General features: G+C 48.2%; 1 non-coding gene across 1 annotated transcript; it reads left to right on the top strand.

Annotated features, from left to right (window-relative positions):
• The first annotated feature begins 9,958 nt into the window (after positions 1-9,958).
• LOC136407359 (small nucleolar RNA SNORA5) lies at positions 9,959-10,094 on the top strand. Its single transcript, XR_010751904.1, has one exon. It is a non-coding gene; the product is annotated as a small nucleolar RNA SNORA5 (small nucleolar RNA).
• Positions 10,095-12,801: the final 2,707 nt, after the last annotated feature.

Genomic DNA, 12,801 nt, shown 5'->3' with positions numbered 1-12,801 from the left:
AGTTTTTCAAGTCAAAGAAAAACAATTCTAGGTATAAACACAGAACTGTAGGACAAATGAAGATCCCAAGAGAGAGTATCTATGTGGCTAAATACGAAAACTACCTTAAATTCTATAAAATAAACTATGGTTTGAAGCAATTACAACAATGTATTTTGAGATTTGTAACATGTAAAAGCAAAGTATGTGACAAAGATAGTCATGAGGGTAGGAGCAGTACAGAGAATTATACTGCTGTGAGGTTCTTCCATCGTTTGGAAAATTGCAAAGTACAAACCCAAATTATGCTGCAATAAATTAAGGATGTATATCCTAATTTCTATAGCACACACTAAAAATATATAAAAGTAGTTTCTTTAAAATTTCAATGGAAAAGAAACTGAAAAACAGGATTTTAAAGAGCTGTTTATACACTCGTGTTTAAAGCAGCGTTATTCACAATAGCCAAAAAGTGGAAGCAGCCCAAATGTCCATCAACAGAAAAATGGGAAAACAAAACGTAACTTATTTATACAGTGGGATATTATTCAGCCTTTAAAAGAAAGTTCTGACACAGGCTACAATATAGATGAACTTTGAATATATAACACTAAGTGAAATAAGTCGGTCATTCTATGGCTCTGTTTATACCTAAGAGATATTATAAGCTCAGGGCCAGACCACTGCAATAAAGTGAATATAGGAATGAATTTTTCTGGTTTCTTAGTGCATGTAAAAGTTATGCTTACGTTATTTTGTAGTCTATTTTTTTTGTGTGTGACTGAACATTAAGTGTTAAATATCGGTCCACTTTAAAACATAGATAGACCTACTTTTCACAGGGAGGTTAATGCATATATTCATTATCTTGATTGTGATGATGGTTTCATGGGTATCTAAATGCGTCAAAACTCAAATATACATTTTAAATATGTATGGTTGGCCTGACCTGTGGTGGCGCAGTGGATAAAGCGTCAACCTGGAAATGCTGAGGTTGCTGGTTCAAAACCCTGGGCTTGCCTGGTCAAGGCACATATGGGAGTTGATGCTTCTTGCTCCTCCCCTTCCTCTCTCTCTCTCTCTCTCTCTCTCTCTCTCCCCCCCCTCTCTATAATAAATAAAATCTTTAAAAAAATTAAATATGTATGGTTACTGTATGCCAGTCATACCTCAATAAAACTGGAAAAGTATTATGCACTAAATCTTCCACTGTTTTTACTCTCAATTCCATCCAGGTTCTTTTTTTTTTTTTTAATAGAGACACAGAGAGAGTCAGAGAGAGGGATAGACAGGGACAGACAGACAGGAACAGAGAGAGATGAGAAGCAGCAATCATCAGTTTTTTGTTGTGACACCTTAGTTGTTCATTGATTGCTTTCTCATATGTGCCTTGACCGTGAGCCTTCAGCAGACCGAGTAACCCCTTGCAACCCCTTGCTGGAGCCAGCGACCTTGGGTCCAAGCTGGTGAGCTTTTTGCTCAAGCCAGATGAGCCCACATTCAAGTTGGCGACCTCGGGGTCTCAAACCTGGGTCCTCTGCATCCCAGTCCGAAGCTCTATCCACTGCGCCACCGCCTGGTCAGGCCATCCAGGTTCTTGTGTGTATGTCTAACTCGTCGCATCGCACTGCTGTGAACTAAACAGACAGTTCTCAGTGAATTGAGGTTGCAGAGGGCACACGCTCAGCCATCTCGTCCTTGCCTCCCGTTCTCCTACGCCACCACCAACGCTATCACAAATGACCTTCTCCTTGTCATCTCATGGAGCTGAGCAAACTTTCTTCAGAATATATTTCAAGGAGTGAGTCTGGTGAACGACGGGCCTGAGGCGGATGTTGCTTTGCTGAGCACCGCCTGCTTATTTTACAGGAGGGCTGGGCACGTTTCCACCGCGGCCCGCTGGCTGTGAGCACTCCCGTCCCTCCACGTGAGCTTCTGACCCCTGCACACCGTAAGGAGACAGAGGGCAAGCGCGAGGTCCCTCGTGTCCCTCCACCCTCTTCGATTTGGTATCGACTTCACGGCTGCCGACAAGGAATCCTTTGGGTTTGGCACAGGGCTGCGGCCATTCCCTAAGTGCTTTCACAGATGCAGTTGCTCTCCTATTTTTTTACTTGTGCGTTAATCCTGTGTTGGGGACGGATGCACATTGGAGACAGGAGTGCTATGGCCTGTCTCTCCCTGGCAGTCCCTGGCTGCCTTCAGAGGTCTCACTACAGGAGGGAGCAGGACCTCAGGGCTTAGCTAGTGTTTTAAGCAGCAAGGAATGCAGTGACTCAGCGGGTCGCTCAAGAACACCTCGGCGCACAAGGCTGTGGGGAAGGAAGTCATTACCCAGACAGCTGGGCTGTAAAAAACAAAAATACTCCGCACACCAAACTCTATGAAGCTGTGTGGCTGGGTGTCTCATGACTCAACGGGACACTTCTGCCACGTGGCACGCAGCTCAGGATATGTGGCTCCCAACCCTCGCCCACGGCTGGCCACTCCTCTGAGCAGCTTGGAAAGCTGGCTGGGGGTGGGGTAGGGGAGGCAGGATGGGGAAGTCGGTGATTGTCTTCTCTCTTCACCCTCTCTGCTCTGCCCATTGCTTCCTGCAGTATCTCCCCTTTTTCTCCTTGCTCCTTCCTCTTTAACCCTCTTTGGCCTTAAAAATGGGGGACAGGGCAGAAATTTAGGACTTCACACCTGCTGGAGACTTGGTGGGGGACACCATGACGTCAAAACACTGGCAACCTACTGAATCAGGCAGATACCAGCAACAAGTCATATCACTAAGGGCATGGTCCAGAGTCCCGGAGACGGGCCAGAGGAAGACAGACAGCAACAAGGGACGGAGACTCAAGGTGGAGGCAAGACCATCAAAGATGCAGATGTTGACCGACTGACCTTGACTGGAGACCTACTCTGTACCAGACACCGTTCTTGGGATAGATCAGTGAAGACAGATCACATGCCTGGTCCTTTTGGGGGCTACATTCCTCTGGGGGGGGGCGGACAAACACTAGATACCAATTAGATGGCATATGAAAAGGTGATTAGGCTACTGGAAAAGAATGAGGGGGACTAAGTGGGAGAGGAGGGCAGGGGCGTGGGAGATGGGAGCCATGGGAGGGTTTAGAGCAGAGCCCCAACCAGAATGGACTCTGGCTTTGATGGCATCCCACTGTCAGATGGCTTTGACCTCCGAGAGTATAATGCAAGAGGAGTACAAAATGAGACTGCTGATTGTGGTGATGGTTTCATGGGTGTCCACGCCTATCAAAACACAAATGTGGCCCTGGCCGGTTGGCTCTGTGGTAGAGCGTCGGCCTGGTGTGCAGGAGTCCCGGGTTCGATTCCCGGCCAGGGCACACAGGAGAAGCACCCATCTGCTTCTCCACCCCTCCCCCTCTCCTTCCTCTCTGTCTCTCTCTTCCCCTCCCGCAGCCAAGGCTCCATTGGAGCAAAGTTTTCCCGGGCGCTGAGGATGGCTCTGTGGCCTCTGCCTCAGGCGCTAAGAATGGCTCTGATTGCGGCAGAGCGATGCCCCAGATGGGCAGAGCGATGCCCCAGATGGGCAGAGCATCACCCCCTGGTGGGCGTGCCGGGTGGATCCCGGTCGGGCGCATGCGGGAGTCTGTCTCTCCCCGTTTCCAGCTTCAGAAAAATACAAAAAACAAAAACAAAAACAAAAACCACAAATGTACGCCTTACATAGGTGTGGTATACTGTACACCAGCCGAACCTCAATGAAGTGGTTGTAAGTAGTATTGTGCTTTAAATCTTTCACTGTTTCCCCCACCTAACACTAGAAGTCCCATCCAGGCTGTTGTACGCACATCTAATTCATGGCTTCTGACTGCTGTATAGAATGATGTCTTACCAAAGGTGTCAAATTTTATAACATCCATGAGAGTGATATTGGGAACAGCTGGAACCACAGAGAGCATTGACAGACAAGGGTCTGGCAGTGTTAGAAAAGGACAGTCACAGGGCAGGCGCTTCAGAAGAATGATTTAAGAGGTAAGAGAAGTCTTTGGGAAAACCAAAGAAGCCCAGAATTATTCCTGGATAGTTGTGCTTTTTAGAAAATAACAATACTACATACAGGCTGTCATACCATGCACTCAACACCAACTGCTCCCAAATTAATTATTCTCCGGTCACACTAAAATTTAGGATGAGGTGACATGCACAACCAAAATTTTATTAAGTACAGGATAAGATTTTGTTTAGGATACTTTTAACTACAGATATTGATCAACTTACGACCTAAGCAACTTACGACCATTCGACTTTACAGACCACAATTGCTAGCTACAACTGCTCCACATCTGGTAGCGCAAGCGTTGCCCAGCTGGGCATAGGACAGTGCGGACCAGCTTCCGGCAGCACTACCATCTCCGCGTGCACCATTTCAACTGTTATCCCAGACTCGGTACAGCAATTTGTGTTTTGTGTCTTGGATATTTTTCATCAAACCCCTCCCAAGACATCTTCCAAGAGGAAATTGTCTTTGTCTATGCCTCAGCCTGCTAAGAAGGAAAGAAAGGCCATCGATTTCAACATGAAAATGAGCGTGGGCTCATCCAACTTGAGCATGAGCTCACCAGCTTGAGTGCAGGGGCGCTGGCTTGAGCATGGGATCATAGACATGACCCCATGGTCACTGGTTTGAGCCCAAGGTCACTGGCTTGAGCAAGGGGCCACTCGCTCTGCTGTAACCCCCTGGTCAAGGCACATATGAGAAATCAATCAATGAACAAGTACGAAGGAGGAAAGAAAGTGAATGTGATCGCACATGGTTATGAAAAAACCAACTCCAGTAACCCCAACTGCTGCCTCAGATGATGACATCAACGATCCGCAGCCAAGCACCAGCAGCCAATAAAATGTTTTGTACATGTTTATATATTTTGATATGTTTTGCAATTGGGAAAATGTTCCCACTGGAGCAAAGTTGGCCCAGGCGCTGAGGATGGCTCCATGGCCTCTGCCTCAGGCACTAGAATGGCTCTGGTTGTGATAGAGTGATGCCCCAGATGGGCAGAGCATCACCCCCCGGTGGGCATGCCGGGTGGATCCCAGTTGGGCGCATGCAGGAGTCTGTCTGACTGCCTCCCCGTTTCCAGCTTCAGAAAAATACAAAAAAAAAAAAAAAGACATAGCTTTTATTGACTGGTGTATATATAAAGTCTGACATAAAACACTAAGAAGAACAGACACATAATGCTATGAGAGCCTCTGAAAGGGAAAGTCAGCCTAGCCAGAAGGTGTATTAGTTAGCTATTGCTGTGTAACAAATTACTACAAACTTAGAGACTTTAAACAACATACATGTATTAGCTCACTATTTCTTTGAGTCAGGAGTCTGGACATGGCTTAGTTGGGTCCCTTCTGCTTTGGGACTCACAAGGCTGCATTCAAGGTGATAACAGCCAGGCTGCATTCTCATTTGGAGGCTGATCTGGGGAAGAACTGCTTCTCAGCTCACTCAGGTTGTTGGCAGGATCTATTTCCTCGTGACTCTAGGACCGTGATGGCGAACCTACGACACACGTGTCAGCACTGACATGCGAAGCCATTTTCAATGACACGCGGCCACATGCGGCCACATACCAGAGAAGTATGGGGCCACATGCTGAGAAGGATGTTTCATCCTCGGTTCCTGCACGGCCAGGTGCAGTAGCCGAGGATAAAATATTTGCTGTAGTGTAGACACTCTGTGCTGGAGGTCTGTAGGCCAAAACAACAGAACTCCCGCACAGAGCGTCTAGTTCTGGGACTTCCAGTTAGGCCGTTAGGGGATCTTTGACCTCATTTCTGGCCAGTGGAGCAGGGAGCAGCAGAATGCCGTGGGGGACGCATGTCTGGGGGCCCTGTGATCGCCATTACCAGCAACCACATAACCACAGCAGTCATCATCCAATCTACTGTTCTGGGGTGTCGTGGATTTCTAATTGACCATCATTACTGAGATAAGTGAGGGGGAGGCTGGGAGAGGCGAGGGCCTGTGCTATGGGTGCCGTTTCCCACCATTAGAAATAGCGGCAGCCATCTTAATTTACATAAGATGCAACTTGCAGAATTTCAAGACAGCATCTGGGCTCAGGTGTTTGTCAACTTGAGGTCAAAGCTTGAGAATCTGGAAAGGTGCCGCTTGGAGAATCAAGAAGAGTGCCATTACGAACAGGAAATTTGGAGTGCCTGGAGCCGATTACCAGACACTTTTAGCACCCAGAAAAAAATAGCAGTGGCTTTACTCACAATTTTTCCGTCTACGTACTTTTGTGAGACCTTATTCTCAGCGTTAAATAATATCAAAGCCAACAAAAGAAACAGATTGACAGATGAAGTTAGTAGCGCTTGCTTGGGCTTGAAGTGTACAAAATAACAACCTTCAACTGAAGATTTAGCCAATGAAATTCAGCAACAAAAAATTCAGGCAGGTTAAAGAATTCCCCCCCACACACACACACACACACTTATCTTAGTTCACGTTACCCCACACAAGTTAAATAATATCAAGACCAACAAAAGAAACTGACTGACAGATAAACAAAGAAGTCACTAAGCAGGCCCTGGCCGGTTGGCTCAGTGGTAGAGTGTCAGCCTGGCATGCAGGAGTCCCGGTTCGATTCCCGGCCAGGGCACACAGGAGAATTGCCCATCTGCTTTTCCACCCCTCCCCCTCTCCTTCCTCTCTCTCTCTCTCTCTCTCTTCCCCTCCTGTAGTAGAGGCTCCACTGGAGCAAAGTTTTCCCGGGCGCTGAGGATGGCTCTGTGACCTTTGCCTCAGGTGCTAGAATGGCTCTGGATGCAACAGAGCAATGCCCCAGAAGGGCAGAGCATCGCCCCCTCGTGGGCATGCCGGATGGAGCCCAGTTGGGCGCATGGGGGAGTCTGTCTGACTGCCTCCCCGTTTCCAGCTTCGGAAAAATGCAAAAAAAAAAAAAAAAAAAAAAAAAAAAAAAGAAGTCACTAAGCAGGTAAGTTAAATAATTAGTTTTTGGTTTATTAAATACAGTTATATATTACAATTATACATTTTTGTTATTTAAACTATAAATATCGCGAAATTATGGTTTTTCTCTCGAAGTGACACACCACCCAAGTTATGCTTGGTTTTTTGGCAAATTTTGACACACCAAGCTCAAAAAATTGCCCATCACTGCTCTAGGACAAGAGACTTGAGCTTCCTGCCGGAAGCTGCCACGGCTCCGGAGACCACCCATTGCCACTCACCATGTGACCTTCCTCAGCATGGATGTTTACTTCATCAAGTCAGCAAGGAGAGTCTCCAGAGCTAGCCTCTAACATAATTGTGGGAGTGACAGCCCGCCACCTCTGTCATATTCTACTGGTTAAAATCAAGTCACAGGTCCTGCCCACACTCAAGAGGAAGGGATAATAGAAAGGCATGAACACCAGGAGGCGGGGATAGAAGGGGGTCACCTTAGAGTCTGTCTGCCACTTCCCTGAAGAAGTAACAATGGAGCTGGCATTACATCAACTATATGGATAGGGAAAGGGAAGGTCTCTCCAGATAGGACAATATGGACCAGACAGTGCATATAATATTTACAAAGGACCTGGTACAATGACTAGCAATATTGTGCCACTCACCTGCTCAACAACCATCGTTTCTCAATTCTCATGGCTTTGCCCCATATTCCAGGTCAGACAGCCTCTCTCCTTACACTCTCTGTCTCTCTCTCCAGTGTCCATCCCTTCATTCTCCACTTCTACCCACTAGGCTTCCCTGCCTCTCCTGTATATGCTACAAAATCGACACCTAATTCAAGGCTGAGCATGAACTGATCTTCCCTAAACAATATTTTTGAACACCTATTTAAGTGAAGAGCACCAGGCTAGACCCCCCTTGAATAGCAGCATATCGAGACATGGTCCTGAGAAAGCCGAACACAGGTGGGGAGCAGAAGGTATATTCAAATAAAAAGAGGAAGAATAGAAGGTTCCTTTGCTGAAAGTCAAGTTCACAGGGCAGCTGGTAAGTCCTGCAGGGATTTTAGATTCACGGAGAGCTCCACTTCACGCAATGCTTCACGGTCTTTCAGTATTCTTCCCTAGGCTGGAAATCACAAGCGGATTCCAAAAGGGTTCGGTCAAACTGACGTTTTTCCAGGGAGGAGAGCTGGAGTGGGGAACTGGCCAGCGGCAGCCCACACTGCCAGGCAACCTGGTCAGGCCAGCTCAGTCCTTGGCTGGCACCAAAGGCTTAGGAGGGAGTAGCAACAGAAGTCTCCCAGGCAAAGGATCCCTTACCACATCCAGGGCCAGGCCCTGAAAGACGGAGAGAAGGGACTCCAGTAGCTGCACAGCCTTAGCCATATCAACAGGTAAAGGGAACATGCAAGGGAAAAGCAAACCGAGCCAGCGGTCCTGAGCCAGGCTTACGCGGGCCTGCAGCAGGGGGCGGGGCGGGGCGGGGCGGGGTGGGTGGGGCCAGCGCTGCTTCCCCGGCCCCATCCCTTAGCCCCAGAATACATAAGCCTTGACCGAGGGACTCCAGCCTTGGACCCCACACCTGCACACGGCTGCGATAGGGGGTTGAATCTCTCAGGATGTCTGGGAGCACAGAAGCAGCCCGGATCTAGAGGTGGGGAAAGGCCTGGCTCCCCAAGTCTCTCCTTCTCCCGCTCCACCTGGAAGCCAACGGGCTTCTTCTCAATACCCATTACAGCTTCATTTGGTGTAAGGACCTGAGACAATCATATTCCTCCCCACTTCAACCCCCCCCCCCCCCCACCGCCAGTCACCTCACTTTACTTTCCATCGTCAACAGTGAGCTACCCCGACCCAGGACCTTGCACAAACTAGTCCTTATACCTGGAACATCGTTCCCACCCTTTTTCACCTAACAAACTCAACATTTTTTTCAGGCTTAGATATCTATTAGAAAAAGCTTTCCTTGACCCTCCCATCCTGCTATGGCATCCAGGGCATGGCCCACCTCAGCCCTCATCATCTCACATGATGACTGCCTGTCTGTCTGGTCTTTGCCCCCTCCTTCCTCTCTCTCCCCTCCCCCTCCCCCTCCCCCTCCCTCTCCCCCTCTCTCTCCCCCTCCCCCTCCCCCCAGACGGTGCAGTGGCTGCAGCATTCCCAGGGTCTGGCTCAGGCATGGGACTCCGTAAGATCATAAACCCCTTGCCTGATGGTCCTCTAAACCAGTGATTTTCAACCTTTTTTGAGCCGCGGCACATTTTTTACATTTACAAAATCCTGGGGCACACCACCTACCAAAATGACACTCTAACACAGTACATATTATACATATAGTTAATAATATAGTTTCTAAATGAATTGATACTCACACCTGACCATGTCTCGCGGCACACTGGTTGAAAAACACTGCTCTAAACCTCTGCCTGGATGGGACACTCCTGCCGTCTTTTCATGTCTTAGAGCAGCAGGTCTCCAACTAGAGTGTGCATCAGAATCACCTGGTGGTGGGGTTATACGGCCCTACCTCTAGAGCAGGGGTCTCAAACTCAACTCAGCATGTGGGCCGCAGAGCAAGATCACAGCCGTTCGGCGGGCCGCACTAGGTCTACAAAAGGCAACTGTTACACAACACTTTTCTCACTGCAGTTGAAAACAAAAAAAAATCAGTACAACAAGCACAATCGTACATGCAGTTTACTCAGTGTCACAAAACGACCAGAAACTGTAGTTCACATCACAACTGCTGTTAACTAAGCTAATATCTAGCTAGGATGCTAGAGAAATGAAAAATACAAGTAGGCCCCTAGGCTTACTTAATTTTATCCAAAATATTTTGAACTTCGTGGATTAGTCTGCGGGCCGCACAAAATTGTTCGGCGGGCCGTATGCGGCCCACGGGCCGCGAGTTTGAGACCCCTGCTCTAGAGTTTCTGCCTCAGTAGGTCTGGAGTAGAGCCTGAGTTTGCATTTCTATTAAGTCCCCAGGTGCTGCTGCTAGCCCAGGGACCAACTTTAAGAATCAGTTGACCGCAGCCAAGTCAAATTCAGCCCCTGCTCCCCCCATAGCAGGGGCTGGCCCAGATGGCTGCTACAGCAAGCTCCACCGCTCATGGGCTCTGGGTTCCTGCCCTGGGACCTGGGGATAAGTTTAGCTGTGGACATGGAAAAAAAAAAAAAAAGAATCAGTTGAAGTCCTGGCCAGGTGGTTCAGTGGATAAAGCGTTGACCTGGCCTGCCAGAGGTCTCAGGTTTGACCGTCTCCCCCGCCTCCCCCCCCCCCCCCGCCCCAGTCACGGCACGTGTGAGAAGTAATCAATGCGTGCACACTAAATGGAACTAAATGAAACAAGTTGATGCTTCTCTCGTGCTCTTTCTCTTACTCCCTTCCGCCTGCCTAATCAATAAAACATTAAAAAAAAGAACCACTTACCTTAGAGCGTAAGATACTGCTTAACTGGTGTTCCTACCATACTAGGATTTGGGCGGCTCCAGTGAGACCATGCAAATGAAGAACTCAGCAGGACGCCTGCACCCAGTAGGTGCCCAATAAGTGTTTGCAATTGCTAATTGCTACTGGGAGTGGGCAGGAGACATGGCAAGCACAGAAAACACAGCAGGAGCAGAGGTGGGAAAGGGCCCAAGCAGGGCAGCTGGGCTGACAGAAGACAAGGCCAAGCACAGTGGCCAGGGAGTCCAAGTAGCCCGTATAGAAGCAGCTGGGAGCCACGTCGAGTTCTGGAGCAAGGCAGTGACAGGTGGAAGCTGAATGTGGCAACACTGGGCAGGAGGCCTTTGCCAGCAGCAAATGCCACATGCTGGGTTCTCCTTGGCCGTTTGGCCAGGCACTGGGTTGGCAGATTTAGCAAAAAAATAAATAAAGGCTATCTAGTTAAATTTGCATTTCAGATAAACAGCAAACAATTTTAGTATAAGTCCATACCAAATGTTGCATGGGACACACACTAAAACAAACAAACCCTTATGTTATTTACCAGAAATACAAATTTAACTGAACATCCTTTATTTTTATTTGCTAAATCTGACAACCCTAACCAATACCAACTGCCTAGTTCCCAGCCCCCAAGCCCACAGGCTGGAGAGAGAAGGTCCCTGATTCTTCTGCCTCCCTTCCTACCTTCAGTGAGGCCACTGGGAGTGGCCAAAGCCAGGGACCTGGGTGGGCGGGTCCTTCCACCTCATGCCAAGTTCACCCAGCAAGAGACTAGTGGGACAAGGTATTGAATAAATAATCACTGGGACGGTGACTTAAAGCACAGAAGACCACCTAATTCCATAAAGAAGGAAGTGCAGCCTGCACTCATGGATTAATCAAGAAACCAACAGTTGCCTATAGTCTGGGCCCATCTGGTAAGTGTGCTGAGGAGAGAAGACAATAGCCTCTAACTTTCACCCCAGAAAGGGGCAAACACCAGTACCCGCGCTGCCTGCAAGCTAAAAGGATACATTGGAGACGGTGATGTAAACCACAAGCTAGAACAGGGTGGGCTCAGCCTCGTTCAGCTCATTTGGACATATTACCAGAGTTTGCTTTTGTCTCCCCCTCGCCCATAATCACCAAATTGCTAATGATTCATGCTTCCAGAAACAAGCCTGTTGGAAATTCAATTTCTGTAACAAAACTTTATATCAACTTTCCTCCCTCTAACAACAATGAAAACAATTTGTGCTCCGTCTTTTTTTTAATGTTTTTTGTTGCCTTATTTTTTGGGGGGGGGTCTTTGTTTTTTTCTATTGTTTTATTCTTTTATTTTTTATTGAATCCATAGAGAGAGGAAGAGGAAGCATCAATCTGTTTCTGTATGTGCCCCGGTCACAGACCAAACCAGCCACCTCTGCACTGCAGGACAATGCTCCAACCAAGCGAGCCATCCAGCCAGGGCAATTTGTGCTCCATCTTAAAAAATATATATATGCCATAAACATCACTGAATGCCTAGTGTGTTCCCTGCGTGTGTTCAGTGTTTTATTTAGCTCAGTCGTTCTCAGCCTTGGCCACACATTACAGTCGGGGTTTTTTTGTTTGTTTTAAATTCCAGTATTTGCCCAGGACACAATGATTCCAACGTGCAGCATTAGTTAAGAACCACTGATTTAGTTTATACTGTTTAATCTTCACAACACAATCCTGAAAGGTTAGTTTTATCTCCTTTTTGCAGATGAGGCAATTGAGGCTCAAAGAGGAGCGACTGTGGCCTCTGCATCCACACCTCTGACTTGTCCTTCCTTCCTTCCTAGGCCCACTGGAGGGACTGCCAACCACCAATACACTGTTTCACAGTTATACATAACAGTTATATGTACATAATGCTTCCACAGACATGTCTGTGGTGTGGCGCTGCCCTCTGGCCACCTCAAGATAGCTCTGCTCCCATCAGGACTCTTCTAAAATACCAGCCAGACACTGCCTGGGTTCAGAACCGACACCAAATGACTTTTGCTAAAGTCAAGACAACTGAGGTTGCAGCCAGGTCCTGTCGCCTTGGGTCACAGAACAATGGTGGTCACCTCACACTCTCCACCATCCAGTCCTTCCCAAGTCCAGCTCTTTGCCATTGCGCCCCGCCCCTCCAAGCCTTTCCTCAGTGCCCGACCTCTTTACAGCAAATTCCCTCACCTCCTGAGCCTTCTCAGTGCATCTTCTTTGCAGGGGCCACCTCCTCACAAGCTGTCAGAAGGGTCTTTGATACAGGACAGGCGGCGAATCACAGATCCACAGGAATAAAAGCGTCCCCTGGCCCGAGCCTCGCCGGCCAACCGAGCTTTTCAGAAGTGCGCGCACCTGGGTTCACCTGTTCCCATCCCGTGGCGCTTGCGGACCTGGAGAGGAAGCTCAGCTGGGCAAAATGGCTG

This window comes from Saccopteryx leptura, chromosome 5, assembly GCF_036850995.1.
Source record: "Saccopteryx leptura isolate mSacLep1 chromosome 5, mSacLep1_pri_phased_curated, whole genome shotgun sequence".
Lineage (NCBI taxonomy): Eukaryota > Metazoa > Chordata > Mammalia > Chiroptera > Emballonuridae > Saccopteryx > Saccopteryx leptura.
Note: the sequence above shows the minus strand (reverse complement) of the source record. Positions and strands in the feature narration are given on the sequence as shown.